The sequence below is a fragment of the Tursiops truncatus genome, chromosome 9 (genome assembly GCF_011762595.2).
Source record: "Tursiops truncatus isolate mTurTru1 chromosome 9, mTurTru1.mat.Y, whole genome shotgun sequence".
NCBI classification, from domain to species: domain Eukaryota; kingdom Metazoa; phylum Chordata; class Mammalia; order Artiodactyla; family Delphinidae; genus Tursiops; species Tursiops truncatus.
Genome location: NC_047042.1, coordinates 43,350,344 through 43,363,975, shown reverse-complemented (window position 1 = coordinate 43,363,975; position 13,632 = coordinate 43,350,344).

Here is a 13,632-nt window from a genome sequence, read left to right as displayed (position 1 = left end):
AGCAGAGGAATACTTGCCAACTCATTCTGATGCCCAGCATTACCCTGATAACCAAAACCAGAAAAAGACATTACAAGAAAAGAAAACTGCGGGTCAAGGTATCTCATGAACATAGCTGCAAAAAATTATCAACAAGATTTAGCAGTATTTATAAACAACTCTGACCACGAATTTGATAACCTAGATGAAATGGGCCAACTCCTTGAAAGGTAGAATTTGTCAAAACTCGCATAAGAAACAGGCAATTTGAATAGACTTATATTTACCTAAATATATTTTGATTTAAAATCACTAAGTTACAAATGTTTCTTTACCATTACTATACATTGAAGGTTTATTTCAGCTGTGCATTACTGTCTAACTACATTTGGTTTAAGGTATAATTGTGCAGGATCATGAAACTGGAGGTCTGATAGGACAAAATGATGAGTAGATAGAGAACAACTCTGGAGATCAGCTGTCAGCTGTCTGAAGCATTAACTCATCAACAGATGGATTTTTATAAAGTGCCCAAGTGAAAATTCCCATCTTAGAAGTATAAAAGCTTCTATAAAAATAAAATCGAGGAAAGTTTGCAATTTCGCAGGCCTCCTCAACTGTGTAGTTTTGGTAACCTTTGTTATTTATAAGGGAGAGAACCAAAATCTCAACAACTGTGGCTGTACTCCTGGCCTTTTGTCCCTGGTATTGTGCTATATACAAAGAGAGCCGAAAGGGACCTGAAGGTCAACTAGCCCAATTGTCTATTAATAGGAAAGAAATGAGGGTCAAACTTCCCTAAATCCCCAAATTCTATGTGACTTGCCCATTCATGTATGTTCTTGGTATTTTGTGTATGTCTTATCATAATAGTATATTAAAATTGCTTTTTACTCGTTTGCTGTCCAATAGAATGAAAACTCCCTGAGGGCAGTAACTATGATGTTAGCACTGAATCTCCAGAATATACAGGGCATTTTCTCATCTAGAACTATGATGATAACAACATATCATATGCTATAAATGATAAATATATGACATATCCTGATATGATACCCTTTCCTTCAAGAGGAAATTAAGACTCAGGAAGGTGAATCAGCTTGCCTAAGGTCAATACACACTTTGTAAGTAGTAGATTCAGGATCCGAATGTAGCATTTTAATTGCAGAGCCTGTACTCTTAACCATTACGTAAAACTATCATAAACTCTTCATAAATATTGTTGAAAGCACATTAAATAAATTTAATTGAGAGAATAGACATGTAAAACACAATTATAATTCAATGTGCTAAGTAATATAAAAATCAGTAAATACAGGGTATACTGTATATTTTAATACCATACATATACTGTATACATTTGAAGTAGTCAAAGAAGCTTCACAGAACAAGAATAGTTTGAACTAAAATTCATACTATTTTTAAGAAACATTTTTAGTTCAAATGAAATATAAGAAATTTTATTCTATCTTCCTCAGAGTCATCTCTTAGGTTCTTGTTCTGCCTTACCAATTTATTTAGCTAAGTATTCATATAATACAGTGTATATCATTCTTAATAAACATTTGACACTGGTTCTATTTGCATTTCTCTATATATCTTCAGCTGTACTTTTGTTGTAAAAAAATGAATGAAAACCTCCTTTGACTCTTGAGTGAAGTATCCTGGCCTTTTTATCACTTGTTAAATTCCACATTCTTGAATAAATAACATTTGGTTTAACAGACTGGGTTTTGGGGAAAGGGTATCCTTTTTGGATGAAACTAAGTAATTTGTTGCCACTGATACGAACTTTATATTTTCAAGATTTAAATTACTCTGATGGAATAATGGAATCTTGTATGTTTATCTAAGAAGTATTTGATTGTAAAGAAAAGCTTTCCAAATTATCTTTTTTGTAAAACAATATCTTTATAATGCAACTAAATTTACTGATTTTAATTTTAAAAAGGCATTATCAAGGTTCTTTAATTCCATTTTTAATTTTTCTGATAGTCACTAATGTTCATCCTGTCTTACCCACTACCCCCTACCTCTTCTACTAACTCGGAATTAAAGTATGGAATAACCTTTAAACATTTAATTTAAGAAAACAGTCAAATGGTAAAATGAAACAATACCTCAAAAAACATATTCTTTTTGGCTAGGTATAGTATTTCAGTGTTTAAGTGTACTTCTACAAGGAGAAACACTTACACAGGTTTTGTGGGTTGTCACATCATTGAATTTATGATTTAAATTTCCCCTAAGGTTTCACACTGCTCCCCATGCCCAATTTATTTTAAGATGATATCATCTGAGACATACAAAATAACAATTGGTTTTTTGAAATGGAGATTTTTCAATTAAACCATAATTTCCAATAGTCCTAGTACCTAGATCTTGGTTTCTAATACCAGTCTCCAAAAATGGTACTGGATCTCCTTGGAGATGTGGCTGATTCTAGGAATAGGGATAGGAAATATACAAGATGAGCCTGGAGCATCTTGTAGTATTAGAAAGTAAGGGAGTGTGCCCCACTCCCCCCAAAACCCCACAAAATCTACAGTGACAGAATTATGTCAAAATGACGCTGAAATAAATTCAAAGCACTCCTGATGGCCAGAGATAAATTGAAAGCACTCCCAACAGCCAAAGCTGAAATAATTTGAGCAAAAAAAATAAAGTATAATTAATTTATAACTGAAATTATGAAATAAATATCTATGAGTCTTGACATAAATAAATGATTGAATAAATAAATAGGGAGAATAGACAAACCTGCAATGCAGAAAAATTCCAAATAATTTTTGTAGATACTTAGCCCTCTAGGAGATGAAGCATAACTCCCCACCCACTGAGGGTGGAATGTGCATTGTGACTTCCTTCCAAAGAATACATTGTAGAAGGGAGAGAAAAAAATGACTTTATAGTGGAGAAAACTAGCAAATGCTATCTCCAGCCAGATGATTAAGGTTAATATGGAGAGCAAAAAGTCCTAATCAGTAAGAGATATGTTTAAGAGAGAGGCCAGTTTTATTTCAGAGTGTGTTGACCTTATCCACTCAATATTAGTTAATGTAAAATAGTACTGACTTCTTTAAGATGCACATTGTTTTAGAGACTGTGTGCAAGTGGGTTTACGTATATATGAAGTTTATCAACATATACACACATACCATTTAGAAGGGCATTTAGAAAATAATTGAAGAGAAGCTTCTTATCCAACAGTCCTTTATTAACTGATACAGAAAAGGTACTGTTGGACAAGTTAGAGTGCATAGCTTCCAGAATTTTAAGGTCCAAGTTACATATCTAGATGGTGCACAAGGATGTTGAAGTCTGCATCAACAAATAAAATGACAAGCAATTGTTCTGCTTGATTTGTGATAATGAACTCAATGCAACAATGTAGATGCCTGCGTGATTGTAGACCTTTTACCACTAGAACGGAGACTTCAGCACCGAGTTCTCTCTTTCACTCAAGCATTGATTCGTAATTTGATCATGTTTGTTATCCAAAATGGTTGACTACAAAAAAAGAAAAGTTTTCCATTCTTTTCTTGAATTTCCCTAATTAGCCATTACTCTGATACTAAGAGATTATTTTAAAACTGATCTTTTGCTGCTTCTAATCAGACTAGTTTTTGACTTATCTTCTTGCATTAGATTTCTTTTTCACTAAGTTGGGGACAGTGAAGAGTGCCAACACTTAGCAATTCAGGTGGGAAGAGGGAAGTTAAGAGGCTCCACCATAGCTAGAGCACGAATGCCATGAAGCACAGCCCATTCTGTATTGTGTCAGCCATTGCGACTGTGCTTAACTAGAAGTGGAACTATTTGAATTATGATTAAAAAAAAAAAGTTACGGCTCATGGGAGATGGTGGATAATGATAATGAGCCAAGCTTATAGCCTATGTGTGCCGGCTGCCTGATTTGTCCTGATGGGCTTGCTCTTCTATGCCTGGAGGGTTAGCGTGAGTACTTGACAGCATTCTCATTAACCCTCACTTTGCGAAGAGCTAGGGCCTGGAAACCAGCCCCATCTCTCATGTTTATGGGGTTGTGTGACAGTAAGGGACTCCTACCTTCTTAGGGAATGTCAGGGACCCCACTTAAAGTTTGTGCTCCTGAAGACAATCAAATGAGAAAGCACAAGACATCTCCACTTGAGAATAAGAAATTTTTTTGGAAAAATAAAGTGCCGTTATTCAACTCAGCATGGGAGACAGTCTGAACCAGGATCTTCATCAATCAGATTAACTACTCTCCATGATGAAAACAGACGAGGCACAGTGTGAGGCTGAGCAGATATTTATCAAAAGCCATATTAATAACCACTTTCAGCTTTTTCTTGACAGTTTCATCTGAGGTTCCATGTTTAACATTTGAGTATCATATGTTTTTGTCAGGATGAGGCTGCTAAGAGCATCAATTAATTAATTTCTTTGAAGTACAGTTCAGAAAGGTAATAAAGTAACAGTCCCTAAGGCCACAACCAGTAATGGTAAGCAACATTCTGGAGCTAGACAATTTTACTTCTGAGAGAAATTAAAAGAAAAATGTCTTCTTGAGCCCACCTAAGAATAAATTCAGGTGTATTTTTTGCAAAGTGGCAATAAGATATGTATACATTTATAAATATTTAGACACAAATACATATTCAGTATGAATAATTGCCTACCTAGCTGAGATATTCCTCATTTACATGCGAGTGTACAGTCTAGCACACATACACAAAAAGAATGGCCTCTTTAACTTGCTTTATCTAAATGGGCTGTAAATAGGGCAAAATTAAACTTGGAAAAATAATGAGGAGAGTTTTATATTATTAAGATTATCAACTGTACTTTACTGTTTGAGAAAATTAATTTGGTGGGTTAAAAACAATCTCAGCTCATGAAAATTAACATTTCGAGTAATGCAACTCAGAGTGTAGAAGAAATCTGTATCTTGTCACAGTTAGATGTAGGCTGCATATATTCAGGGACATATTCTGCCATCTCCACTTTATGCAGGGCACATCAAAGGCATGGCTAATGTAGTTCTTATTTCAATGATGGAATATCAGTGATTGTCAGTCAACCAAACCATAGTAATCTCAGAGAGACTTTGTGTGTGTAAGGTGCCAAACCAAAGTGAAAAATAAAAATAGGGCAGGTGTGTGTGCTGATGTGGGTTCATCTCACGTGGGATATTTCTTCAGTCTGGAGGCATATTTCCTATGAGTAATTTAGAAGGAGCTCTCTTTCTGTTACTTGAAGCTTCACATTACCCCATCTGCTTACAGTGATCCAATCTTATGACAAAAATCTGTTTCATAAATTCCTGGATGCGATGGTCCACTTTGTAAAACACTCAGACTAACAAACATGGGGGCTAATGGGAAGTGGCATTTCTTAGGGGAAGGGAAGCTAGTCTGGGAGTTAGGAGGCTGGCTTAAGCGATGTAATTAAAGTGGCTTTTTCCTCTGATCTCCTATGAGTGAAAACTGTCAATTATTGTACTCCCCTCTTAGAGGCTTGGAACATAACGTTCTTGCTATTGTGATGTGGGTCCACATATTTTACTTTTCCTTCCTTTTCTTGCATTCCCTATTCCTACTCCACGGTAATCTATTTTTTCTTCTAATTGATTGGACCAAAAACATAGATGCTTAATTGATTTATACTCGGATCTTAAACATTGATGTTTAAACATCAATGTATACTCGGATCTTCCAGTATAGGAGTATTAGCAGTTTTGTGGCCTCATTATCCTTTTTTGTCAGCTAGGATTTCAGGGGTTCCTGAACTGCTATGCTCTTTATGGAAGGCTGGCATCCCAGTTCTCCAGATAGGTGTAAGTGGAGTGATGATGATACATTGCTGTGAGATAAATGATGAGGTTAAATGTCAGTGAGAGTCACAGGAGTTTGAGTCATTAAACAGAACCCTTTCAAACCTCAATGGTCAGATGTTTTTTGAATCACCCTTTCAAAATAATTACTTATAATGTTAAAATATTCTATTGCACTTTAATTTTAAAGTGCATTCACATACGGCATCTAATTTCCTTCTCACAATGAACCAATCAGGATCATTTTTGAACATATGAAGGAGGAGGTTGCCATATTGGAAGGTGAGATCCTGGGCTGTCTGTGCCATCTGCAAGTGACACAGTTGACCCTATTTTAATTATAGAGCCATAGCACCTGTGATGACAATATGAGCTGAAAGGAGAATGAGTCATGGGAAAGGATGAGTGAGGGTGGGAAAAGGAGCTGAGATTCTCCACCTTCCCTAGGAGTGGGACTCTCCAAAACATGAGACTTTGACAAACTCATTCTCCTTTTATGAGTGATTGACTCCAACTGATTCTTCCTTTCCCACCACCCTTCTCCTTCTTGTGGAATATTTTACGATGTTACCATTGTGAGTTTCTGTTATAAATATTTAGCCTGTTGTAACTTGGAGTTGTTATAAGTCATTCTACTGTCTTGATTGGCACTCTTTTTTTAGAGTTCCTTTTAAATCCTGTCTTCTCATTTGCTTCATGCATTTATTTCCTTTAAAATTAGTTATCTTTTAATCTTACTTATTCATATGGTTTATTCTATTTTTCTTAACTTCTAAAACATTAATATGGGCTAAATTATTACCTAATATTTTTAAAGTAAGAACTATTTATTTCATACTTATTTATTAAATACTTATCATATGCTAGGCATTATCCATTAATAATGTATGAACTAGGTTCTATTTAGAACCATCTCTAAGCCACTTGTACTGGCCTGTTTGCTATTCTGAGTGTGAGGCTGCACGTTGTTTCTTGATATTTTCACCATTTGCTCAACTTTACTAGATTTTCTGTCCATGTCTGATGTCAGTTTTTCTTCAAGGTGTTTATTTTTTTCATATTTTTAAAAAGAATCCTATACAATTATCTATATTGCTATATAGAATCTTTGCCGCCTTAATATTTATTGATTCATACTACATGCAAGTGGCATGAACTTCTTACAAATTTTATTCTATATAATTTTCTTGATAACCCTATAAAATAGTATTATGATCTCCATTTTAGACTTAAAGAATGAGAGAAAAACAATCTTTGGAAAGTCACATAGCTAGTCATAGGGTAGTATTAAAGGGGTGTGTGTGTGTGTGTGTGTGTGTGTATCCCATTTCAAACCTGTATGCTTAACTCCATTTTATGCTACCTCCCTATCTATGCTATAATTATTTCCAGCAGGATTTTACTTTTAACTTTGTTAACAGTTTCTTTCTCCATAAAAATTGTTTAATATTTACATAGTCAAATCCATCCATATTTTCCTTTAGGGTAAGTGCTTTTGCTGTTAAGCTTAGGGAGTCTTTACCTACTTCAATATTATGTAAATATCACTTATATGTTCTGCTAGTTTAATGTTCTAAACTTTAAAGAAAATTTTAATTACAGCTACTTTCATAAAGCTTATGAAAGATAAAGCCTCTCACTCAAAAATATGCACAAATGCTCAAACACAGAAAGTTTTGCCCGACACTTCAGGAAGTCCATAGAATCTCTGAAACCTATGCATTGAGGTCAAAAGAGTACTGTTTTAGTTATTTTTTTGAAAAAAAAATTCCTTAATTCTTTAAAATGCATTTTATATAAGTGTTATGGGCTGAATTGTGTCCCGCCAAAATACATATGTTGAAGTCCTAGCTCTCAGTACCTCAGAATGTGACTACATTTGGAGATAAGGCCCTTTTAGAGAGGCCTTAAATAAGGTAAAATGAGATCATATGGGTAGGATCTAACCCAATGGACCTTGTGGCCCTGTAAGAAGAGAAGATTAGACACAGACACAGAAGGAAGACTATGTGAAGAAACAGGGAGAAGGTAGCCAACTACAAGCCAAGGAAAGAGACTTCAGAAGAAATCAACAGGGTTTATACCCTGATACTGTACCTCTGGAACTGTTGGAAAAATTATTTCTGTTGTTTAAGCTACCCGGTCTGTGGTACATTGCTATAAAAGCCCTAGAAAACTAATACAAGAAGATCTAAGTTTTTTGTTTGCTTGTTTTGTTTCTTATACACATAAGTTTATCATCTCAATACCACTTACTCAATAACACATTATGAACTTCTTGGAGAAGTCACTTTAATCATATTCTAAATTCATACTCTGTGTGTGTGTGTGTGTGTGTGTGTGTGTGTGTGTGTGTGTGTGTATTACTCCCTAGGGTATATATACACATACACATACATAAACACATGATCTTCTTATTCCCTTTTCATTCATATGCTAAAATTTTATGCCTTAATTATCCTTGTTTTTAAATAAGATTCAAGAAAGACAGTTCCTCCCACATTTCTTCTTTTTTTTTAAATGTTTTTGTATTTTATGTCAAATAAACTGTAGAATTGCTTTTCATACTCCAGTAAAAAATTCAGTATTTAGTTGGGGACAGATTAGATTAATTTTATTGTTTGATTTGGAGAGACACAACATCTTTGCAATGCTTAAGTCTTCAAATTTAAGGTCATGTATATGACTCTCTGTTTGTTGTGCTTATTTCTTGTCCCTCAGTATTGCTGTCTAGAGTTCTTCCATGCTCTTGCATATTACATGTTTTGTTTATTCCTGGACTTTTATGTTTTTGGTTTTATTATGAGTAGAATTTTTTTCATATTTTATTTTCATTTTTTATTAAGTTTTGGCAGTATCAATAAAGCCATTGATGATGATGATGGTGAAGCATCTATTACATCTTTGTCAATATCCCCCATATTTCCTATTTCTTAGAATCATTCTTCTCCTTTTTCCTTGTGTCTTCCTTATGATGTTTATTTTGAGATTCAAATATATCACAGAGTCATTAACAGACATAGATAGGTGGTCTCAAATGGTTTGGCTCTTAGGGTTTTAGAAAAATACCAGTTCTGGAGTTTTTAATGATCTTTCCTCAAGATCCTTTCCTGTATAGTGCAAGTCATCTCGTCTGTGTTAAGAGCAAGAGTTTTATACTTTCACAGACGGCCTTTAGGTACTCCCCTCCTAGATCCTGGTACTCAGTCTTTTCTTCTTTTAAGCCAAATAGCTAAAGGGAAAAGAGAATGGCAAATCTCTTGTCTGCTTGTGACCCTTATTGTTACCTGGGAATTTAATGCATTGTTTGTGTCCATTTTATTGTATTTTCTTCTTTGCTCTTATATTATTCTTCCTTCCTATACTCCTGCTCTCTACATAAGCACATATAAACTTCTTTATACTTTTAAAACTAAAGCTGTCACTCAAAACCTTAACTCGTTTACAAGCTATTATTTCCCTACTTAATGAAAAAAGACTCTTGCTTTCTGTCTTACAGACTTTTTTCATGGCATTAATGAGAGGACTCATTGGTGAGGCAATGGTATTGGTTACAAGGCAAGAATGGGAAACAAAACAGGTTGACTATTTATGTGGGTGGGAACATGGAGAAAGAGTCTAAAAATAAATTAATTTGGGAATGCTGAGACAGAACTGTCTGGGAGTCTTCAAACAGTGGGTAGTTGGAAATATAAATTTAGAGCTTAGGAAAAAGATTTTCTATAGGGCAGTATTGGGGAGTCATTCTCATTCTTATGTTTTCCCTCATTCTCTTAAAAGTCATATGCAGTCACAGAATTTACCTTTGTAACATTTGCGGTGTTTCCCCCAATTTCTTTTTTAATTTATGCCCTGTTTCCATTGCCTTGCATTCATTTTTTTAAAAATACTACAACTGTTTTAAACTCTTGTTCCTTTCTTCCTTCTATCAGGCCCTCTCCAGACTTGGATCAATATATTCACTTGTCAGAAAAACCTTGTTATAAATTGTTTGCAGAATAGTCTATGTTTCTTAGCAAGAGGAGGAGCCTGCTTAATTCTTTCCTTTCTGTACATGTTAACTGGGTTCCTATGATGGACCAGGCTATTCTAGGTTTGCAGCTATGAGTAAGACAGTCTTTCCCTTCAGGTCACTCACAGTATAATGGAGATGTCAGAAAAGTTAATAAAGCTACTTTTGCAGTCAAATAAGCTATGACACCTTGCTTTGAACCTTGTGCAGCAGACACACTCTATCTGCACAAGGTTCTGCACCTGTTGCTCTTCCTAGAACAGATATGTCCTTATCTGTACAAATGGTCTTTTTGACTCTAATGTCTTGTTTTCTTCCAACTATAAAGTATTACATTGTGTTGACAAATTTTTATCAAATAAGCATTATTGAAAGTTATAATGGGCTCTCAGCTGATTTCTTTTAAGGCTATCAGTTTCTTTTAGCCCAGAAGTCCTGTTTGTAAGTTAAGCAAGGTTTTTTCCTGAGATCCTCTCAGAAGTGCTTACCGTTGCACTCCCCTATCCCATACAAAGTTCTACCGCTTCCTAATGGTGATCTAAAGTGAGCTGCTATTTCTAAAATTATCTTTTACAGTGGGTTTAGGCAAGCTCCAGTTTTCACACAGATTTTGTTTATAAATAAGAAAATAGTTTTTATTTGAGTAGTAAAGACCAAACACAAATCTGTTTGCAAGAAAAAAATACAGTGAACACATATTTGGATGGTGCATAGTTTCAAGGAAAGACCGATGAGGTTAATTCTGACTCATTGATAAAATACAGTAGAGCAGATTTGTATTAATGTAATTTGTGTTTACTTTTCTCTTGTATTTTGTATATTTTTAAATTTCTGAATATCCTCCTAACACCATTATTGCCTGATTTCTGAAAGTGCTTTCTTATTTTAAATCATATTCTGTTACTTTACTTCTCCATTATACAGTTCTAGTGATAAAGTAACACAAAATGCATTAAATCTGAGAATTTTTAAACAAATTGAGCATATCATAGTAAAAAGTTGTGGTCACTGTAAAAGATAGATTTTAAAGAGCATGCACAAAATAAAGTGTAACATAAGCAGATAGATTATGTCAAATAACATATCTTAGTTTTAACTAACAGGATACTTTAATTATTATCCTTCTGTAAGTGTACATGGGTTCAACCTTTGATGGAATACTTAAAGCATACTTTGGTTTCTGACTAAGCCCAGAGTGAATGAATGTTTTGTTTCTAACATTTACTAAAATGCTTTTTTTCTTTAAAGTTTCTACTTGTCAACATAATTATATCAAGAAAAATGCTTAAAGATATGGATGTATAATGTATAGAAACTGAGATATTGGACAAAGTTATGTTACCCAATTCTCATGCTGGCATAGTCTTAATTGGGAGAGATAAAGGTCAATATCAAATTTCTTGTTTGTGGGTAATCATTTGGGCATTTTAAGAAGATATATCTGCTCTGTATTTTTGTCAAGGAGCTACAATAATAGAGCGTGACAAGAGGCAGTGAAAGTAATGACAAGAAACAGTATTTAATGAAAGATTTACTATGAAAGAATTATTAAAAAGGAGACAAACATACAGCCCACCTCCCATCAGCATGGTTAGCAGTTCTGGCTTTGGGTTGTTACCATGTACTGGCTAAAAGACCTTCAGTAAGTTTCTTCATCTTTTTATATATCAGTTTCTCATCTGTAAAATGGACTTAATAGTAGGGACTCACATAGAATTGTTAGAGGAATGAGATAATGCATGTCAAATGTTTAGCTCATGGTATTTTAAAAAGTCAGCTCTTTTGCTCTTTTGTTCATAATGGAAATTATAGTGAGGGGTACCATCTCAAACTTGGCTTTAGATCCATCATCTTCATTATAATAATGCCCTTTTGAGTTGGCCATGAACATTAGTGCTAGTGAGAAACAGTGTGAGATAAGGAACACTAGGTTTGGAAGGAACAGATCAGTTTGAATCTGGGTTCTCCCACATAAAAAACATGTAACCTCAGACATATTTCTTAACTCTTGTGAGTGTAAATTTTTCAAGAGTAGAATGGAAATTAAAAAAAATTACTTTTCAGGCTTTGAGTGAGAAATAAATGACAAAATGTATTGCTCAGCATAATGACAAACATATAATAAGTCCCCAAAATTAGTGCTTCCTTTTCCTTTAAATCATACAAGCTCATTTAGGTCGACCACCTAGGCTTGATTCTTTGTCCACATTGGTGTGAATTTACTAAACTGATACTATTCAGTTTGGATACTTGAAACCATTTATGAAGCAGTTTGTTAAACAACCGCTCAGCTATTGCAGAGCAATTAGAAAGGCCATGGTTGCCAATCAGTCACCTGTGTGGTGACCTGACCAGCCAGAAATACCATTTTGATAATGTTTTGGTCTTCATACAACAGATACTTTACATTGGGGTTTCTCATGTAAACCTTGCAAAATTTCTATGGGGATGAGTAGAGCAAACAAATGGGGAAAAAATATTGAATTATGCAAATACTTATACCCCCGCCTTAGAATATATTAGAACTTCCATAGCCCTGGCTTAGAGAGCTCATTCTTTGAATGTTAAATGTAGTTCCACCAAGGAAAAACAGAAAAATTTAGAACACGTCCACTGTTAACAGCACCAGTTTTCACCGTCATCTCTGTGGCCTTTCTTCAGGAATCCCTTCCCATTCCTGGACTCATCTGTATGCCATAAAATTCTAGACCTGCATTTTACTGGGAAAGTTAATAAAGTTAAAGCCATTCCTCCTTGGCCTTTGACTCAACTATATTAAGCAGGCATGCCTTTGTGTTAAGGCAGTATGTCTTCAACTGGAAGGCAAGACTTCCATCAGTTTAAAGAGCTCATAGGAGCCACTTAAGAGCTTTATAGGTGTGATAGATAACAGTGCTGCTGTTTGTTAAAGGAAAATGCTGTACATGGCTCATTTTCTGCCCTCTGTGGTCCAGAACTGAAAGCTAGTAGACCAGATGGTTGCTTGGTAATGACAGTATCTATCATAGAAACTAAGAATTCTTTTGTCTCTTGTTTATCATTTCAGATGTTTGCTTTTTTATTAACAGTGGCAGCAGCAGTAGTAATAGTAGCAATATTTTAAATATCTTTAATAGTATTTTCTTGGAGCTCACAGATTTTAAAAATTATAACAAATTTGTTAGCAGAATAAGTCCAAATTATTCCTGCAAGGAAATCCTCTAGGTTTTATGAACGTGGGAATAGCATCACTCAAATAGTTTTAGATCTGCTTATGTAGGAAGGGTGCCTGGGAAGAAAGGGGGTGAGCAGCTTTGGCGTAGTGAGCGGAATGGTGAGATAATATACCGTTCTTAGCTCTCTCTTCAAGGTGGAGGATATAACCCCAGAGCCTTGTGGCCCAAGGCAGGAGTGGCACTGATTGATCATTGCAAGCTTCACTGGCATTGATGCAGTCTAAGTAGAAGAACGTATTTTTGCATTTTTCTAAACATGTAACATAATTAGATAATTTTATGTTTCTGTTTATTGTAGTTGTGCTAAATTCCATTAGGCCTCAAGGAATAGTAAAATTTAAAAATCCTAACAATTAAGTATTTAAAATTTTAAAAATCAGCAAAAACCAAAGTCACACTCTTTCTACTAAAGCACTATCCACAATTTCAATTCAGACTATTCTGAAGGAGTGAATGAGGCTGGTCAAGTTTACAGGAAAACATAATTTTGAAAATGTGAGAAAATGCTGTGCTCCTGATAGCCTGATACACAAATTAGGCAAGCACAAGCTAAAATAGTTTAGCCAACTCATAGAGCCATGACTCATGTTCAGGCCTATGCAAATTAA